Raw genomic sequence first — 22438 nt, forward strand, 5'->3', positions numbered from 1 at the left:
CAGGCAATTTCTACATAGAACTTCCTAATCTAAGAAAAATGGGATGTTACACAGGACATTGAAGATTAAATCTTTGAAATTTTTTGCATGTTGTGTTTGAGCATCAACGAAGGACCAAAGACCAGCTTCAAGCCAGAAGCTTCAAGCCATGTTGTAATCAATGAAGATGTGTCAATCACCCTTTGAACCGTTGGAGCAAAAGGGACGGTTTGTTGAACAAGGGATGCCTTATGTAGAATTCTTTTCCTTGTTGGTAGGTAGCTTCTAAGAAGTTTCCATAAAAAGTGCTTAACTTTGGAGGAGAGTTTAATTTCTAGATTGCCATCCAATTCCCCAACACTTTGAGATGCTCATTATCAATAATATTACTCATGATTACATGGTAAGCAATTTTAGCATTACAAAAACCATTTGTATTGTAACTCTAAATGAGCTTGTCTTCCATGTCAATGTTTAGAAGAGGAAGTTGCAGGATTTTGTTTGAAATTTCAGCATCAAATAAGGATTGAATTCGGTCCCTTTTCCACTCACATTTCCCATGATCAATGAGGTCACTAAGAAATAGATTCTCCATGCTAGAAATTTGAGGGAATGTGATACATGGGTTATCAAGAGATGACAACCAAGGCCGATTCAAAATTTTAAGTGAGTTGCCATTGCCTAGCCTCCACTTCATACCTTCATTTACCACTAATAATTGCTATGTATACCTTAATTTCCCTGATTTTCCTCTCTTTTATTGCTTCTTTTATGTTTAAACATTAGGAATTTAACATCTTTTGAGTTTTTATCCAGTAGATGCTAAAGCTAGAAAATTTATAGTGTTTTTTGGTGGTATACTTTTTTTTGTAGAGATACAATAGAAGGCATAGAAGAGAATTGAAGAGCTAGAGAGTCGCGCTAAGTGCAAGCCTAGCTCAGCACGTGAAGACCGCTCAATGCGACAACCTCTTAAGAACTGGAAAAGAACATTTAAGTAATCCATCTCTAGGGATAGAATGGTGTTATTTAACCTAATTGATGCATCTTTATTCATAATACAATTTGTTTGATTTATCTCTTAAGGGATTAGGAGAGAAATTAGGTAGGTTAGGGTCTGGTAGGCTGATCATGGCTAGAGTATGTAAGTGGATGTAGGTAATAACTGAAATAATATTGAATAGAGAAAAATCATGAACATTGCATCAAGAGTAGTTATGGTAGATCGATCCCCCAACATGCCCGTAATTCTGCATCAAATGTCACTTCACTGCTCCAAGTGTTTATTTTCTCACTATTGCACACGCTAGCCCTATAGTTTAATTTATGTCGTATTTACATTTATGTGTCACCATGTTACAAATATTTGATTCAATTCATTAATTGCTTAAAAATTGGATATATATATATAAACTCTGAGTATAGTCAAAGTTCCCGTGGACTCGACACTCGATCTTAGCATTTTAAAATACTACTTGGATGAATTGGTACACTTGCCAAGGAGTAACAAGTTTTTGGTGTTGTTGCTGGGGACTTTGTCCTTTGTACTCGGTAGTTTGCATATCCCAATTTTAAGCAATCATTCTTTATTCCTTAATTCATTATTTTAATTATGTTTTGTATTTAATTCTTTTACCTTGTTAACCTATTATGTAGTTGTTTTCCTTCTTGTATGCGAGGTAAAACATTGGAGGACAACCTTGTTCCATTGAATCTGGAGATTGAGGCAACCTGTAGGAGAAACAATGCTTCAAGGAGAATAAGAGAGGAACAAGAGAGGAAGACAAATCAAAGAGAAAGAGGAGCCTCATCCTTTGCATGATCTTCTACATTTCCTGTGGTCTTTGAGGAATCAACGGTTTCCAATCTGCAACACATCTTTGAAGAGCCCTTAATGGCAGAAGACCGACCACCGATAGTAACTCTAGAGGACTACTACTCTAGCTTCTCAACACCACAATATTTCACCAATATTGCACGACCGAAAGTTCAAGCGACCAATATTTCATATCCACATTCCTTCATTCAGTTGATTCAAGGCAATCTCGTCCATGGTCTACCGAATAAAGATATGTATGCTCATCTAGCTACATACAGAGAGATATGTAATACGGTGAAGATCACAAGGGTTCCGGAAGATGCTATCTACCTCAATTTGTTTTCTTTTTCCTTGGCCGATGAAGCAAAAGGATGGCTTCATTTGTTTAAGGGAAACAGTTTGAGAACTTGGTAGGAGATGGTTGTGAATGTTTTGAAGAAGTATTTCCCAGAGTCCAAAACCACCAAGGGGAAGGCAGAGATTTCCTTATTTCACCAATTTTCTTATGAGTCATTGAGTGAAGCTCTGGATCGTTTCCATGGCCTACTTTGAAGAACATCTACTCATGGGTTTAGTGAGCCAATTTAGTTAAACATATTTGTTGATGGCTTGCAACCCCATTCTTAGCAACTCTTTGATGCCTCTGTTGGTGGGAAGATTAAATTGAAGACCCCTGATGAAGCTATGGAGCTAATAGAGAATATGGAAGCTAGTGATTATGCCATTCTTCGTGATAGACCTTATGCACCTGCGAGGAAGAGTCTTCTTGAGCTCAAGTCTCAAGATGCATTGTTAGCTAAAAATAAACTCCTAGTCAAGCAAATCAAGACCCTCACGAAGACATTGAACAAGCTTCCTTAACAATTGCATTCTGTGTAGCTTGCTTCATCCCCTATGATGCAAGTTAGAGGATGTACCCTATGCGGTAGAGCTCGTGAGTCAGGTATGTGCATAGCTCAAGAAGATGCATCTAAAGAGGTCAAGGGTATCACCATGGGGGAGCTCTAGTTATCATCAGGGAGGTAATTTCTCTCAAAACCAAGGTTAGGGTTGGAGGTCCCATCCTGGGAATAACTTCAACAAGGACCAAGGAGGACTATCCAATTAGGCCGCTAATCAGGACCCTAATTTATATGAGAGAACCACCAAGTTGGAGGACACCCTGACTCAACTCATGCAGGTCTCTATTTCAAATCATAAGAGCACCTAGTCAGCCATCAAGAATCTAGAGGTACAGGTGGGCCAACTTACTAAGCAATTGGCTGAAAAATCCACTGTGAACTTTGTGGCACACACAGAGAAGAACCCCAAGGAGGAATGCAAGGTGGTTCTCACAAGGAGCTAGAGGAAGGAAAGCCTTGAAAAAGAAAAGAGAGCTAAGGGAGAAGTGGAGGATGTGAGTGATGAGGAAGTGGAGGATGAGAGGAAAGAGAAAGAGGCTGACAATATAAAGAGAAAGAATTAAGAGATGAAAAAAATGAAAAAGAAAAAAAATGAGTATAAGGAGAGTGGCGGTGAGGTCTTAATCTCTAAAACCAAAAGCCAATTAGCTAGGAGGTGAGAAAGGAAGTACCATCAGTACTGGTAAAAGATGCCCCATATCCCTTGGTGCCTTTAGAAAAGGAAAAAGAATGATACTTTGCTCATTTTCTTGACATTTTTAAGAAGCTTGAGATCACCATTCCCTTTGGAGAAGCCCTGTGATAGATGTCGATGGACACTAAATTTTTTAAGGACCTCCTCACGAAGAAAGGGAAGTACATCAACAATGAGAACATTATAGTATAAGGGAATTGTAGTGTTGTGATTCAGTGAATTCTGCCTAAAAAATTCAAAGATCCTGGATGCTTGACCATTCCATGCTCTATTGGGACTGTATCAGTAGGAAAAACTCTCATTGATTTGGGGGCGAGCATTAATAGGATGCCTCTCTCTGTGTGTCGGAGGATTGGGAACCTGAAGATTGCCCCAACCCGAATGACTCTTCAACTACTAGACCGCTCTATTACAAGGTCATATGGTGTGGTTAAAGACGTCCTAGTTAAGGTTCGACAATTCACCTTTCCTATGGACTTTGTGATCATGGACATAGAGGAGGATTTGAACATTCCCTTGATTTTGGGCCGTCCATTTATGCTTACTACCAAATGTTTTGTGGACATGGGGAATGGTAATCTAGAAATGAGGGTGAAGGACCAGAAGGTGACCTTCAACTTGTTTGAAGTGATAAAGCATCCCAGTGATAGCAAAACCTGCTTGAAGATGGAGTCGGTTGAGTAGGAAGTAGATCTTGTTGTGCAACGCTTCACCATTCATTCACCACTGGAAAAAGCCTTAATAAATGTTGTGGAATGTTTGACCAATGAGGAAGAGAAAGATCTCAGAGGTTGTCTGGCATATTTGGCCAGGTTGAAGGAGACTCCCTCAAGGGAATATGCTTTTGAAGAATTGAAAAAAGACTTTGCAGCAGAGAAGCCTAAGGTTGAATTAAAGGTCTTACCTCCTCACTTGAAGTATGATTTTCTTGAGGCAAATGATGCCAAGCCAGTAGTCATCAGTAATGACTTATCTTCAAATGAGGATGCATGGTTAGTGGAGGTACTCAAGAAGTATAAGGTAGCCATAGGATGGCACATCTCCGATCTCAAGGGGATTAGCCCGTCCTACTGCATGCACAAAATCATGATGAAAGCAGACTATAGACTGGTAAGACAACCGCAGAGGAGACTCAACCCATCCATGTAGGAGGAAGTGCAAAAACAAATCCTCAAGTTGCTTGAAGCAGGGCTTATCTATTCGATCTCTGGCAGTGCTTGGGTGAGTCCAATCCATGTGGTGCCCAAGAAAGGTGGTGTGGTTGTGGCCTGTAATGAGAAGAATGATCTCATCCATACACAGACAATCATAGGGTGGAGAATGTGTATAGACTACCGCAAGCTTAATGACGCCACAAGGAAGGATCATTTCCCTCTACGGTTCATGGACCAAACGTTGGACAACGAGTTTTCAACACCAAATCTTTACAAAACAAATTTAGTAAATAAGGTTAAAATAAACATCTTCATTCTCAAAGAAGAAACCACTTTAGAAAAACGTCAAGCAAGTTAAAACCTATTTACATGAGGGGGCACAACAATGTGGAAGCAAAGCTTGATGATGAATCAACAATGATTCAAAGGTGTTTTGATGATAACAATGATGACAACAAAAGATGATGACAAAGGTGATGAACAAAAAGCTCAAAAGATCAAAGAACAACTCAAGTGAATCAAAGAACATCTCAAGTGAATCAAGAACAAGTCAAGAGTTCAAGAATCAAGAAGAATTCAAGACTCAAAAAGAAAGCCTACAATCAAGAATCAAGATTCAAGATTCAAGATCTCAAGAATCAAGATCAAGATTCAAGACTCAAGATTCAAGAATAAAGAAAGGACTCAATCAAGATAAGAATTAAAAAGTTTTTCAAAACTTTGAATAGCACATGAGTTTTTGACAAAACCTTTACCAAAGAGTTTTTACTCTCTGGTAATCGATTACCATATTGTTGTAATCGATTACCAGTAGCAAGATGAGTTTGAAAAAGTTTTCAAATTGAATTTACAACGTTCCAAATATTTTCAAAAGACTGTAATCGATTACAATGTTTTGGTAATCGATTACCAGTGTCCTTGAACGTTGAAATTCAAATTTAAATATGAAGAGTCACATTGTTTCACTCAAAAGCTTTGTGTAATCGATTACACTTATTTGGTAATCGATTACCAGTGTTTGTTTCTGAAAAATCTAAAGATGTAACTCTTCAAAAAGGTTTTGACTTTTTCAAATGGGTTTTAAGTTTTTCTAAAAGTTATAACTCTTCTGAATGGCCTTCTTGACCAGACATGAAGAGTCTATAAAAGCAAGGCTTTGTTTTGCATTTTTAATCAATCTTTCTGACAACAATCTTGTACACTTATTCAATCTTTACAAGCCTTGAATCTCTTTAAACTTCTTCTTCTTCTTTTGTACCAAAAGCTTTCTGAAGTTTTCTGGTTTTCTAAACCTTGAAAACTTGTGCTATTCATCTTTTCATTCTCTTCTCCCTTTGCCAAAAAGAATTCGCCAAGGACTAACCGCCTGAATTCTTTTTGTGTCTCTCTTCTCTCTTTTCCAAAAGAACAAGGGACTAACCGCCTGAATTCTTTTGTGTCTCCCTTCTCCCTTGTCAAAGAATTCAAAATGACACAGTCTGAGAATTCTTTTGATTCTTCTCATTCCCTAATACAAAAGCGTTCAAAGGTTTAACCGCCTGAGAATTCTTTTGTATCCCCATTCACAAAGTATCAAAGGTGTAACAGCCTGAGATCTTTGTCTTAACACATTGGAGGGTACATCCTTTGTGGTACAAGTAGAGGGTACATCTACTTGGGTTTAACTGAGAACAAGAGAGGGTACATCTCTTGTGGATCAGTTCTAGTGGAGGGTACATCCACTAGGGTTTCAAAGAGAACAAGGGGAGGGTACATCCCTTGTGGATCTTTGCTTGTAAAAGGATTTTTACAAGGTTTAAAGAAATCTCAAGGACCGCAGGTCGCTTGGGAACTTGAGGTAGGCACGGGTTGTTGCCGAACCAGTATAAAAACTCTTGTGTGTTTGTTTCCTTCTTCCCTACTCTTTTACTTTCCACTGTGCATTTAATTTTCGCTTTTACTTTCTGTTAAGTTTCTCTTCTACTCCATATTCTCTTAACAACAAAAGTAAAAGCCTTAAAAGAATAATTTTTAATTGGTAAAGTTTTAGGAATAATTAATTCAACCCCCCCTTCTTAATTATTCTGAGGCCACTCGATCCAACAAACAACATATATGGAAAACTAGACTTATAAATCCAAAACCTTTGTAAAACCACTTTGGGCAAAATGGTAAAACACCATCTTCATTTTAAAAAAAAACAATTTCAAACTACATCAACAATTAAAACACTAAAGAAACATAGGGAATTAAAAAAAATCATAAAAGCGTCATAGGTTATAAAAAGGAAATCTCATTAAGTACACAATACTTGGCCTAAGGATTACAAGTCTCAACATATTCTATCTGAGGTCAGTTCTCAGTCTAAGGAAACTCATCCTCACTTAAGTCTTCATCTCTCACTAACCATTGGATTGATACAACATAGCCTCAAGGATTCTCGATAAAGAGCTGCAACAACCTCTATCTCGCTATAAGTCTTTAATAGTGCAAACTGATTAAGGATCATAGTAAGATCGCATAAGCATGCACATCAGCTACAACTATTCTTCCCTAGGAATAATTGTACTCAATGTACAACGAACACCATACCAATGATCTCTTTAGAAAATCAACTAAATACAATTCAACAACCAACAATCATGCTCACACGAAAATGATTTCATAACACACAACAAAGGATACTAAGGACTTATTTTCCATAAGTTTGTCATAAAGTGTCACCTCCCACCTTCAATGCCCAAACATGATTTTGAGGTGATCATTCTCACAATCGTATTGTACCACTTCTAGTGCACTAGACAACACAGCCAAAGAATTTTCTAACTCAAGTTAAAGATCCAACACATAATTGAGACCCCCAAAATGTCATACTCGACTCTTGAAAGGGAACTTGTAACAAAACAAACCACCAAAGCTACACAACAAAAGACACAATAGACCTATTCCTCATAGGTTTGTTCCCAAAAGACACGACCAGCTTCAGTACCATAAATGTAATGACATGTTGTCGTTACATGAAACTATGAATTAACTCAAGTTGGAGACTTTATTTAATTTATTTTAAAACTCTTCTTTTAATTGCATTATGAAAATACTTGTAAACTTTTCATGTTTTAAAGGCCTAAAATTACAACACAAGATATCAAGAAAAAACATCATGTGATATAACTATACAATTGAATAACATTGTGCTTTATGGCACTTCCTCATAACATATGCTTATATAACATTAGAGTAACTCATAGCTCCTGGAAACATACATATAAACATATACAACTCTATAAAGGTAAACTTCCTAGACTCTGAGCCAGTCAACACTACACAATATGCTATGAAAGAAACAACAGAAAGAATGCATCTTCACATTCTGGTATGCATATTCTTGAAGTCTCAAAAGACACAACCTTTATATAAAGGTCACCTCCTAGCCATCTGCTCCCCATGTACATCAGATATGAGATCATCAAATGCACAAACCACGCGTACAACAACGCAAGGGTAAGCTTACCAAAAATAATAATACTAAAATGGTATTAAAAAAACCAATTTAAACATGATCCACTATCATCACATATATAACATAACATGTAGAAATCATACATCAAGCATAAGTCTTAGAATTTTCATAACAGAGCATCTCATAATAATCATATGTTCATCAACCATTACATAAAGGTTCAACCAATATACACCATCATCATCATTATTCCATGACTCATCAAGTAACACATCATTCTCAAATCACAATTATTTATGCACATATCCAACTATTATGTTATGTCATGTTGACTCTTTACTCCAAGGAGATTTTAACCGTTTGAGCGATTAACTCATGCACGTCCCTTAACATAGTCACCACCTTAACCATTCAAGGAAACTCGAACTAATCCTACAGAGAAAGTGTGGTCTTATCGAAAATTGATAAGCGTAGGTAGATGCTTACCTCGATAAGACTTGCAAAGACCTTAACCAATCGAAGGATTCACTCACCCATTCATTCTATAGGCTCATTCTCATTAGCTACCACCAAAAACCTCCAACACTAGGTTGAAGGCCCACCAAACACCCTCAACTTGCATGCTTACTCATATTCAATGTCATTCATCAATGCATGTATGGTATGAGTAACCATCAACATTATATAACATCATCATTATACTCATCCTCCATCATCAATATAATTCTTTTCATCAATAACTCAATCCATACTATATCAAGTTCGATCCATCATATCACAATTTCATCGCATAAATCTTGTTCAATTCCTCATAAATTAACTATTCACATAATTCTCAAAAACTCATGAACTCTCACATAGTTCATCTACACCTCATGAGACTTTTCATATCACAAGTACTCATAGTCAAACACTAAATCTCATTGTATGAATGTGAATTGCATGAGAAATAACAAGAAATCAACTCAATTCATTTCATTTTAAAATATATCAATACATCAAAGCATTTAAGTTTAGAATTCAATTGAAGTGCATGGAAGAAGATTTTTACAGGTACTCATGCTTAAGCGTAATTAACTTTGAGCTTAAGCGAGGTCCTTCTTCTTTTTTTTTTTTTGCTTTCTGACTACCCTTGCTTAAGCGCAACCAAATGAGTGCTTAAGTGAGGTTCAGTTTCTCCCTCTTAGTAACCCCGTGCTTAAGTGAGGCCAAAGGTGTGCTTAAGTGAGGTCCAATTTCTTCCTCTCGGTAACCTCATGCTTAAGTGAGACCAAGTGTACGCTTAAGCAACTAGTTAAAGTGACCAGCTTATTGGTCTTGCTTAAGTGCCATTATAGGCTTAGCTAAGCACGACTGACTTATAAGTTCACGTTTTTACAATAGAATTCCTTCCAATGGACCAAAAAATGAATTCCAACTCCAATATTTCAATGTTCAACAATCAAAATGATGGAAAGCACACTTTAACAGTTCAAAAACCACAATTCAACACATGAAACAAAGATTTCAAACATGGGTTAAGCTTCCCTTACCTCTATAAACCAAGAAGCAAACTTTGAGAGGAAAAAAGGAAAGAAGAGGGCTTTGGGTCCAAGATGCAAGCTTTCTATCACTCACACAACAACTCCACACCATTCATAGCACCCAAACCCCAAAAACCAATAGAAACCACATCAAAACCATGAAAATGAACACATTTATGAACTTCATATAGTTCTCATGGAGGGTGTCATACCCTAATTTTGTCTGGGGATTATCGTTTATTGATCTTTTGATCCTTGCTAGTTAACTTATGGTACTGAACGCCAATTATAGTGCGAAATAGATGATCATTCAATGTTTTGACTAAGAATGCGAAAGATACTGAAAAGGAGGGCAAAAGGGTCATTTTAAGCTTTTTTCAGAACCTTGGCTCGCCCAGGCTAGCCTCTAGCTCGCCTGGGCCCCCAAAAGACTTAAGGGTGAAGTAACCAGCTTGCCTAGGTGAGCTATAGCTTGCCTGGGTGACCAAGGTTACTTCAGGGTGAAGCTCCAGCTCGCCTGGGCGAGCTGCCATGTCCCCTAATGCCATCTTTTGTTATAAATAGGCATGAGGGAGGCTGAGTAAAGGGTGGAACTTTCAAACATTGAGAGGTTTCAGTGAAAATCAGAGACTAGGAGAAGAAAGAAGAGAAAAACGAGGCCGAGGCACTACCGAATTACGACCGTAATCGACTTCTACATCGTTCTTCGTTCGATGTTCTACGTTCATCATCCAGTTAGTATTTGTTTTAAGGATTCATATACGGTCTATGCACCCTTAAGGGTCCTCTTTGTTGCTTTGCGCATCTTCATCTCATTCTTCTACCATCAGTAATCACTTTTCTTCTTGTAAAGTAAGTTTCAATCGATCATTAATGTCATAAATCATCTTTTTAAAGAGATTGAAAGTTAATGAATAAAACCAAGATGAAATCAATGTATAACTGATTTTGTCTTCATTAAACTCATTTGATATTGTTTCAAGGTCCAACTCCTTAACGACTCTCTCCTCTTTTCAAATTTAAAAAGATCATTTCAAGGTCCAACGCCTTAACAATTCTCTCCGCTTTTCAAAGTTTAAAACATTGTTTCAAGGTCCAATGCCTTAAATGACCTTTGTCTACAACTAAAATCAATCTTTCAAAAAACATAAAATCAATATAACACACAAACCTTCAGACTTAAAGAACTACGAAGGTCTGAATTCTTCATCGCACCTAAGGATACGTAGGAGCAAGGGTAGTCCCCTTGTTGACCCCAAAAAAATAAAGAAACATAAAAATGGAAATACACAATTTTGAAGTCATGTTTTGCACACTCAATTAAAGGTTGTCATCCCTTGTGACGGGCCCATGGGGTGCTAATACCTTCCTCATGCGTAAACAACTCTCGAACCCTCATTTTCAAAACTCGCAGACCCCTTTTTTGGTTTTTCTAACGTTTTCCTCAAATAAGCGTTGGTGGCGACTCCGCTCGTTTTCTCCCTTGGAGACAAACGCTTTGGCCTATCTATTTTGACCTTTTTCAAATCTCATAAAAAAGGTGTTGCCCTCGGTAAAAATAATCTAACCCTACTCCCACTTCTTCAAAAATGAGTTCTATTAAATGTTTCAAGTGTTTGCGAAAGGGTCATATTGTCTCCCAATGTCCTAACAAAAGAACTATGGTTGTGTTGGATAATCACTAGTGCATTTTCTTCTAGCTCTTCTAGTTCTTCTAGTGAGAGTGAAAGTGAATGTGATGTACAACCTCTAGAAGGTGATATTTTGATGGTTAGGATGTTAATAGGTAGTGTGTGTAAGGATAGAGATGAAACTCAAAGGGAGAACATTTTTCATACTAGGTGCATGGTCATGGAGAAAATATGCCCTTTGATTATTGATGGGGGAGTAGTTGCACCAATGTAGCTAGCCAAAGATTGATTGAAAAACTTGCTTTGAAAACTTTACCTCACCCTAGGCCTTACAAACTACAATGGTTGAGTGAGAATGAGGAGCTAGTTGTAGATAGACAAGTTTTGATATGCTTCTCCATTGAAAAGTATGCTGATGAGATACTATTTCATGCAGTCCATATGGAGGCTAGCCATCTCTTACTTGGAAAGCCTTGGCAGTATGATAAGGATGTTGTTCATAACGATGTCACAAACAAATTTTCATTTATACATAAAGGGAAAAAGGTTACCCTCACACCTTTGTCTCCAAGTGAGGTTTGTGAGGATCAAATATAAATAAAAGTGAAAAGAGAACAAGAGAGAAAAGAAGAGAAAAACAAAATTGATAAAAAGAGAGAGAAACATGAAAGGAGAGAAAAGAAAAAAAAATGGAGATAAAAAAAAGAGTGAAATTGTAAAAACAAAAAAAAATGAAAATTAAGAGGAGAGATAAATACAAAGCTTGTTCATGAGAGAAAAAGAGATGAAGAGAATGGTGTTAGCTAGACAACCTATGTATTTACTAATGCATTATGATTATTGTCCATCTTCTATTGCTAGTTGTTCTCCCCCAGGTGTGGAAGAATTATTGAAGAAGTTTGGGGATTACTTCCCTAAAGATCCCCCTCATGGGTTGCCTCCTTTGAGAGGGATAGAGCACCAAATTGATCTCATGCCTAGAGTTTCTATACCAAATAGGCCAACATATAGACGTAATCTGAAAGAGAAAAAAGAGAGTCAAAGACAAGTGGAGAGCTTGATGGAAAATGATGGGTTAGAGAAAGTTTGAGCCCATGTGCTATGTTTGTCGTTTTGGTAAATCAAACTTCTAAGGTGCTAGGTAGGTAAGAATTAGAAAGCTTGGGAGGAATGCCTACCCCACACTGAATTTGCTTATAATAGGATAGTAAATTCTACTACTTCTTATTCTCCTTTTGAGGTAGTTTATGATTCTAGTCCATTGTCCCCTTTAAATTTGTTACCCGTGCCTAACACTTATGCTATGATGAATAGGGATGGGCTTTTTAAAGCCAATTTCATTAAGAGTTTGCATGAGAAGGTGACATCACAAATTGAGCAAAAGGTTGAACAATATGCTAGATATTCCAATAAAGGGAGAAAGAAAACGATTATCAAATCAAGTGATTGGATTTGGATTCACTTGAGGAAGAATAGGTTTGCTTCCAAAAGGAAATCTAAACTTCAAGAAAGGGGGGATGGTCATTTTCAAGTTTTAGAGTGTGTAACACCCTAAGATATTATAAGTTATAAATCGATGTTTAATTGTATTTATTGTGTTGTTTGACTATATGATAGACTTGAATGAGTTGAAGTATGCCTTGAACTAGTCATGTGTGAATTTCTTGATATGGATGTTGAATTATGTGGAGTTTTGTTGAGCTAAGTTGAAAGTATGAGATTTTAGATTTTACCAAAACCTAGTTTGATGAAATCACGACAGCAGATTTGTTAACCGTTGGATCATCTTCAAATTTTATCTGGGTATCCCTAAGATATGTTTCTACAGTCTGACCGTTGGGATCTTGAAAATAATAACTTTTGGTCTCCCACTAAGCGAGTATGGCACGCTAAGCGCAATTCCAACTGAGGGGAATTGTGCTGAGCGGCCCAAAGCTGCGCTAAGCCCAACTCCAACCGAGGGGAATTGCGCTGAGCGGCCCAAAGGTGCGCTAAGCGAGACCTAGTGCAGAGGGGTCTACGCTTAGCCTAAATTCTTGCGTTAAGCGCAAGAAGTGGACTTCGGCTTAGCGCGGTAGGCCCGCTAAGCGAAAGTTGCAGGTTATAAATATGTCCTTAGCGTGAAAAACACGATTTTCACTCTCCTCTTCTCCCAAACCTTAAAACCTTATTTTCCACCACCCAAGACCACCAGTGGCCGCCGTGAGCCGCCGTTGCTTGTCGTTGGACCCCCACACCAAGAGGAACACTTTAATAAGAGCGGAATCCTCATAATCCTCCTCGAAGATTCGATGGAGAAAATCCCTCAATCCTCCATTTCAAAGTTTCTCTGAGGTAACCTTGACTTCTAAGCCTTCTCCTAACTAGTTTGAGTTCCTCTTAGTGTCTCTTATGTGTTGAGTACTATAATAAGGTGTTTTCACACTTCCTTTGAAAAACCCTAGAGAATGAGACATTGTAAAAGTTATCTTTTTATAACCTTGAGGTTATTTTTATGGCATTCACTGAACCCCGGTCACATTGGCGTGATCGGAATTTCAAAAGGATGTTTCTTTTCTGTAGAACCCGAAATACCCTTCAGCCCTTCATGTTTTGACAGTGGTATTTGACCCCAAATGTTGCCTTTGACCTTGTTTTTGAAGCCTATGCTAAAATTCCTTTCATTTTGCCGTAATAGAGACTTGTGTTGGACCGACAAGCACGAACGAGAAAGAGACCTCTAAGTGACCCAACGAGGAACTGACGGAGAGCTCACGATAGGTGAGGGGAGTTATTATAAAATTTACCATTTTGACACCATAGTTAGGGTCAGGGAACCTAGCTATGAGAATATATGTCTATCCCTGTTGTATGCTGATTCTCTTTCAAGAAAACTATGTTTTTAACGAATGGGATGCGATATATCTATTGTTGATGAATAATATTATTGTTTATTAAACTTGTGTTGTTTGAAGACCTGGGGAGTGTGAACCTCAGGCATGGAAAATATATTTATATGCGGAATGCGACTCATTGTCGATGTTGCTATTGGTGACTTTAATTGATATGTGGTGATGTTGATATTTACGATGATATTGATTTGAGATGACGTTGTTAATGGTGATCATGCCAACATGAACAGATGTTATTATTGATGGTTATGTCAATATGGAATGAGGTTGTTGTGGTTATTGGTGATGCCATTGAAATGGAATGTTGATGATGTTGGAAATGCATTGACAAGTGCATGTTGTGTATGTTCGTGGTGGGCGGAGTGCACTGACCTTATCGGATGGCCCATTCATGGGGGACAAGTGTGGTTAAAGAATATAAGCATTTGCTGCGGGGATGCTTAGGCACTTTAATTGGTCCATGGTCTTTGGCACTTGCTTTTGGCCACGTTCATACGTCGTATGTAGTGTATGTTCATGAAGGGGTGCCCATGTTTCATACCTCATATGACATGGGAAATAGTATAAATTGTGGCAGTATGTACTTTGTACTAGGGGGTGTGTCACCTGGTAGGGAACTCCTTGTGGCCCCAGGTTGATCACCTAGGGGGGAGTTACGGTGCACGACTAGGTGGACTCGACAAATACTGCATGGTTTCCTAAGTGAGGTGTCGTGTGGACACACTTAGGGTTATTTCCTTGGTATTGGATACGGTATGTACCGCATTGCATATGAGAGTTGAGGTCAGGTGCATGCATCATTCTGAGAAGTCTTGATTGGATCCATGGATGGATGATGTGTCTAATGAGTAATTGTTGAATATGGATGATGAGTAATTGTTGAATATGGACAATGAACAATTGTTGGATGTGAGTGTTGAATAATGAATGTTGTGTAAGCTTATGATGTTTGCTTATGTTTTCTTGCTAATTGTGATTATTTGGATTTAACATTGGTTCTTTTTATAATGAACTCACCCTTGCAATTTTGTATTGTGTGGTTGATACCTATGATGATCGCGAACCTTATTCATGGGAGCAGAATGACTGTAGTAGGGTGCAGGGATGAGATTCTGTTGAGGAGCCGCCAAGCCGACATGATGACATTGGGATTATTTTGGGGAGAGAGTTGTGTTTTGTTAATCAACTCCTCCATAGTGGTTCATGATTTCTTTTGTTGGATTAAGGATGTAAATCACAAATTTATTTATATGTTCAAACTGATTTAATCTTCATTATGTATATGATGTGTACTGAACTACTATATTAATATTCATGTATTCGGTTAAACATTGGTGCGTGTTTGGGGAGATATATATATATATATATATATATATATATATATATATATATATATATATATATATATATATATATATATATATATATATATATATACATATTTGTGAAATTCAAATTTACTATGATTTTCATAAGCAAAGTAATGGAGTTTTCATAAAAGAAAGAAAAAGAATTTAATTTTCTAGTTATTAGAGTGGTGATATCGTAGCAACGAGGCGGGTTGTTACATTTTGAGGTAGTTTACAGTTCTAGTACATTGTCCCCTCTAAATTTGTTACTCGTTACTAACACTTATGCTATGATGAATAGGGATGGGCTTTTTAAAGCCAATTTCGTTAAGAGTTTGCATGAGAAGGTGAAATCACAAATTGAGCAAAAGGTTGAACAATATGCTAGATATTCCAATAAAGGGGGAAAGAAAATGGTTATCAAATCGAGTGATTGGATTTGGATTCACTTGAGGAAGAATAGGTTTGCTTCCAAAAGGAAATCTAAACTTCAAGAAAGGGGAGATGGTCCTTTTCAAGTTTTAGAGTGCATCAACTATAATGCATATAACATTGATTTACCACAAGACTATGGTGTAAGCAACACTTTTAATGTTACTGACTTAACTCTTTGTGATATAGGTACCTTTGACATCAATTTGAGGGCAAATTCTTTCCAAGAAGGAGGAATGATAGAGAACTATCCAAGAAGGAAGAGTTTGACTTAGGTGGACTCAACTTGGATGGACCAATCACTTGAGCAAGGAGTTAGAGATTTCAAGAAGAGCTTGGCGAGAGATTAAATCCTCTCATGGAGGAAAAAGAAGAAGTGAAGCTCATAAATTTTAGCCAACTTTTAAAATAAGATTTATTTTTGTTTTTAATTGTATTTTGAGCCTACTTTTGGACTTGTAATGGGCTGCTACCTTTTTTGTTATTTTTAAGTCTTTTAATTATTCGATTAGTTATTGGATCTTGTGCCTAATTTTGGGTCTTTAGTAGGAGTTATAAATAAACTATTTAAATACTTTGTCTGTAGTTTTTGATGAAATTCCAGATTTGACATAGTTAAGAGTGTCTCTCTTGGTTCTTGTGTGAAACCATAGGTTTTTACCAAAGAATTCTATTCTTTGTGGTGAATCATCCTCAACTTATCAATCTTTCAAGATTGTGGCGTTGTTCTTTCCATCTCCTTTTCTAATTCCGCTTTTTTCTTTTTTATTTTCCTCAATTTCATAGAGTTCCAAATAGGTTTCCCAATTTGTTGATGCTAATAATTGGATCCGCGAATTAGGGTTCCATCAGTTTATCTTTGGGAGGAGACAACAATGGCAATGCATGTTTGCCTCCATTGATAGTTATGCATGTACCTTTTTTCTTCAATTTTTAGCTATATAAATTCTTTGGGAAAGCTCCAAATTCAAAGGAGACTCTAGTTAAATATTATCAAAATTTTAAACCAAGTTTTTCTATTGAATTTTGAAACCAAATCAAAAGAGATAGTAGTTGTTTTGAGTCATGGGTAGGAGCAACTGTCTTAGATATTTTAGAAAATCTAGTCATTCAATTTTTGTGAAATTTATCTTAAATTAAATTAGACATAAATTTTTACAACTTTTTTGCTGAGACAAAAAAGAGATGAGGTCAAATTGAAGTTCATATGTGGCCTTCAAGGTAACCTTTCTGTTAAGGTTTATTAAACTGGCAGTGCCTTGTTTTTGCCAACTCTATAATTTTGTGTTTACAATTTTGAAAATGTGATTGCCAATACTTGAAATAGACAAAATAATTTTTTTAACCATGTATATTATATAAGTTAAATATGCTACCTTCTAATTTTAAAAGGCAAGACAAAATAGATTTGGTTGCTGGATAAATATTTTTAAGGCATGAGAAAGGTCTTTGAAGAAACTTTTACTTGGAACTACAGAAAGTGAGTTCAATTTTTACCTCGTTGAAAATATAATTTTGCGAGCTTCAATGTGAAAGGAGTAAAACTCAATTTGGATTTGGAAAAAGGGAGAAAATGCAAATATTTGAAGTAGGTCAAATCTGAAATCAAATCTATCATGCTTGCCTTGTAGATATTTTAGGAATTTTTGTTGAATTTTGCTAGACAATTGGGATACCATGTTAGAAAACATTGAAATAATCTTCAATTCTATTTAAAAAGTTTGAGTTAAAAATCTTTTACTAAATTTAACTAGAGCATGTTTTTGCCCTATTTTCAAGTAGTCTAGGGTTTTTTAGAATTATGCTTTGTTGATGTGATTAAATTGTTGTTTTGCTAAGTGCATGAATTTCCTGATTGGTTGATGAAGACATGATGTTATATTGTTCTAGTTTTATGGAAGACAAAGAAAGTGTGAATTTTGGGAAAATGTTAATTCTTTGTGCAATGTATTTTACTTGAACTTATCCGTACTGAAGAATGGGAGGAGTGTGAACTTCGGGCACTGAAAATTTTATGTGCATGTGATTGTTGTGTGATACGGGTTGTCGCAAACTACCAATCAGTAGGTGTGCAAAAAGGCCAAAATAGATAGGCCAAAGCATTTTTCTCCAACGGAGAAAACAAGCGGAGTCGCCACCAATGTTTATTCGAGGAAAATGTTAAAAAAAAAAAGCAAAAAAAAGGCGAAGGTCTGCAGATTTTGAAAATAAGGGTTTGGGAGTTGTTTACGCACGGGGAAGGTATTAGCACCCCACGTGCCCGTCACAAGGGACGAAAGCCTTTAATCGAGTGAGCAAAACATGATTTCAAAATTATGTATTTTCCCTTTTTATGTTTATCATTTTTTTGGGGTCTACAAGGGTGTTGCCCTTGCTCCTATGTATCCTCAGGTGCAATGAGGAATTCAGACCTAAGTAGTTCTTTAAGTCTGAAAGTTTATGTGTTACATTGATTTTATGTTTTTTGAAAGATTGATTTTAATTGCGAACAAAAGTCATTTAAGGTGTTGGACCTTGAAATGATGTCTTAAACTTTGGAAAGCGGAGAGAATAGTTAAGGCATTGGACATTGAAACGATCTTCTCAAGTTTGAAAAGCGGAGAGAATCGTTAAGACGTTGGACCTTGAAACGATCTCAAGTAATTTTAATGATGAGAAAATCAATTATATGTTGATTTCATCTTGGTTTCACTTATTAAACTCAAAACTCATTAAAAGATGATTGGTGAAGTAAAGGATCAGTTGAAATTTTATTTTATAAGGATAGAATGAGATTACGGCACAAATGATCGGTTGAAATTCGCTTTACATGAAAAAATGAGATCACTGATGGTAGAAGAATGAGATGAAAGATGTGCAAAGCAACAAGAAGAACAATGTAGGAATCGGTCACGGCTGCTATTCGGAAGCGCCTCCGCCTCATTTTTTCTTCTTCTTTCTCCTTCTCCTTAATTTCAGTAAATGCTTTCAATATATGAAGGTTAAACCTCTTCCTTCAGCCCCCTCACGCCTATTTATAGGAAATGAGGGGACTTGTTTGATCTGCAACTCGCCCAGGCGAGCTGTTGCTTTAACCTAAAGTAACCTTGCTTGCCCAGGTGAGCTGGTTACTTCACCCCTAAGTCTTTTGGGGGCCCAGGCGAGCCAGGGGTCAGAAAAAGCTTCCAAATGACCCTTTTGCCCTCCCTTTTGGTTATTTTCTGTATTCTTTTTCGAATCGTCAAAAAACCTTTTGGACTGCAATGCAACTGGTGTTAAGCAGCTCAATTTGGCTAGCAGGGATCAAAAGATCAACAAACGATAGTCCCTGAATGAAATTAGGGTATGACACAAGTAATTTTCAACTGTAGTGTGATATTGTTAGCATTTTGTTTTGTTTGTGGTAGTTTCACGTGGACTCGAGTACAAGTACTTGCGATGACTAGAACTCTGTTCTAGTAATGTTGGCACGATGTTGAGATACGTGTAACGTGAGTGCGTGATGAGACACAAAAAGTGTGAGATGAAGAGAGTCTCATGAGGCATTCCGACTATGGTAATGATGGAGATCATGAAAGAGAAGTTCCAATGACAATATTAACCAAGGGTGGTGAAGAGGACATATGTCCTTAAAAATGATATGACTATAGAGCTAGGAGTGGTGTCTCAACCTCATGTGCTAGTCCATCGCCATTCGATACTGAAAGTAGTGGAACCCTACTATGACAAAGAAAGAACGCTCTGAGTATGGAGAATCACTGAGTTGTCAATCCTTAGAGTTGTTGGATGACCACAATGGGCACCTAGAAAATGATCATAAGACATGAATTTCCCTTGAGGGTGAGGCACTAAGTTGTGATTGATGTCACCGAGCCAGCTTGGTAACCCAGTTTACGAGCCATTGTCAATTGGTGAGAGTTTGTCGTTGTACCATGGTAAAAGGTGTACTCTCAATAGTCAACCTAACTTAAATGTGTAAGTCCACTAAGTTTTTGAAGTTCTAGTGGCAAGTAACTAGTGAGAAATACTTACAATTATAGTAATGAAAAGGATTAGGGTGTGAGTGAGAACCGATAGATAACCACATCACTATGGTTAGTAGCTTGTATGTGACTTGTTAAGTCTTCTATGGGTCGTTTGACAAAACAAGAAGATTCACCCTTATGTTTTCTTTCTTTAAGATCAGATGGTGAACGATCAAATAGCTCCATCTCAAGGTTGAGTGTGCTTGGGGTGGTGGATACCTAACTTCATCAGAGGCGTGGATCAATTCTTTGGGTACCTTTGTTATACACTGGCAATTATTGACATATGCCTTTTTGTGTAGTTTCCACATTGGTTTAGGTGTTAAAGTTGACTATTTTGAGTCTAAGACCTTTTTTATATGTATTTGATTTAAGTAGGTCTAGACTTTAGTATGTTAGTCATCTACTTTGCATCGTATACAGTTGTACCTTGAGGTTGTACTCATTACTTTACTTGAGGAATCACTTATGCATATTTATATATTCTATAATTCAGATATGTTTCATTTCCCGTTTTAATTATTTAAATAAGTATGTTTTTGAGTGAAATTGCATTACGCTTAATTTTCAAAAAAATGAATGAAACACTTTGCCTTCTACGTGGTATCTATTTTATAAAGAAACTAATGAAAAGTTTTAAAAATTCATTAAAATCTAAGTTTGCGTCTTCTTAATTTTCATGATTTTGAGATTAAATTGATTAATACTCTTTATGAAATAAAGAAATAGAATAATTAAGACATAATTACAGTCTTAGAGACTAAGGTGTTACAAAAGTCATATATGGAAATAATGTTGGTAAAAAAATATTCCTTCCAAGACTATCATTGATTCGTTCGGATAATAAGATCCCTTTAAATTTTAAAGAAGACAATTTTCAATAACTATATCTTTTGCAATGACAATCAATAAAATTCAAGGATAATCTATTAAGAATGTTAGAATATGTAGATTGAAGAATTAGCATAAGTTTTTGGTTTATGCAATTTTACAATGTCAAACATGTTTATATAGATGTGGCATTTTGTATTGATTATTTTTAGATCTAGGCATGTGTGCTATAGTTTACTTTATCTTATATCATGTGTAATTGTTGATATCATAAGTGATTGTGAAGGCTAAGATCACTAAGTTTTTATGAACATAAGTGTTTGACATAGTGTAATCGATTACATAATTTTTGTAACCAATTACAACATGTTTAAACCTTGGCTAAGACTTGGATTCTATTGAAACAAGTTGTTCCCATCGGGATAATCGATTACCAAATATGGGCAATCAATTACCAAGCTTGTTTTCAAGAGAAGGAAGTCATTGTACTGTTAGATCAAGGCTTAAAGCCCTTATTTTTTTAGTTTTGGTTTAATAATTTTGCAATGCCAAACATGTTTAATAGATGAGGCATTTGTATTGAATGCTTTAGATTAGGCATGTGTGTGATATAGTTTAAGTCTTTTTGATGCTTAATGATTGATCAAATATGAAGTGAATGATGTATTTTTATTGTCTAAGTTTCTTAAGAACTTACTTCTACTTGAAATTTGACTAGCAACATCAAATTAATTGATCGCCTAACTTGGTAATCGAATACCCAAGACAATTTCAGAAGAAGGAAGGATCTATAGCTTATGATAATCGGATACCCCATTTGATAATCACTTGGAAACAAAGAGAAGCTCTTTGTGTGATTTTATAATCAATTACAACACATGATATTTGATTACCCAACCAACACAAAATAAACAAAAATACCCAGACTGAAACAAATTACTCATTTGCCCTTTTTGATAATTAATTAACTGGTTTTTGGAAATGCATATCAAAGGGGACTTTGACGAATTAATTGATTACCTGGTTTTACAATTGATTAGATCTGTTTTAACTATCAAAATTTATAAATACCCCTATATGTTTTCTTTATGAAAGACTCTTGATATGTTCAGTCTTGGAGGAAAGACATTTTAAGAGTGTCTTCTAAAAGAATAACATTGCATTTAGTATGGAGATTGAAGTTGATCAAAGAATCATTCATTAAAAAATGAAGATTAAATATCTATATGATTCAGGTGTATTCAATCATTTATATTTCAATTCAGGATATTTTCTTGTAGGGTTCAAGAGAAAGATTTGATTTCTATTACAAAATTGTGTGTGCATAGTGTTTGTCCGTGTTTTCTCTATATAATGGAAGTTCTAAGAGGACTTGGAACAATTGGATGTAGGTCCAGATTCAACTGAACTAGTATAAGCTCTTGTGTGTTTCTCTTATTCTCTAAACTCCGAGTCTTGGATTCATCTTGGTAGTGGAATTGATCTCAAGGGCCATCATAATAGATTTTTTTTACACATGTTATAATCACTGAAGTTTCTAGTTTATAATGATCTTTTGAAGAAACTTCGATTGATTTACATGGGAATTTTTAATGTGTTAAAAAAGAATTGGTAAAGAATTTGAAAGAATCTATTCAACCTCCTTTCTATATTCCACCTTGATCCAACATGTGTCATATAATCGATTACCATGGGTATGTAATTGATTACAAGTGTTCTTAAAAACTTAATGTGTGCAAATTAATCGATTATCACATTTGTGTAATTGATTATAGCAACACATTGAAGGC

The sequence above is a fragment of the Glycine max genome, chromosome 6 (assembly GCF_000004515.6).
Source record: "Glycine max cultivar Williams 82 chromosome 6, Glycine_max_v4.0, whole genome shotgun sequence".
Lineage (NCBI taxonomy): Eukaryota > Viridiplantae > Streptophyta > Magnoliopsida > Fabales > Fabaceae > Glycine > Glycine max.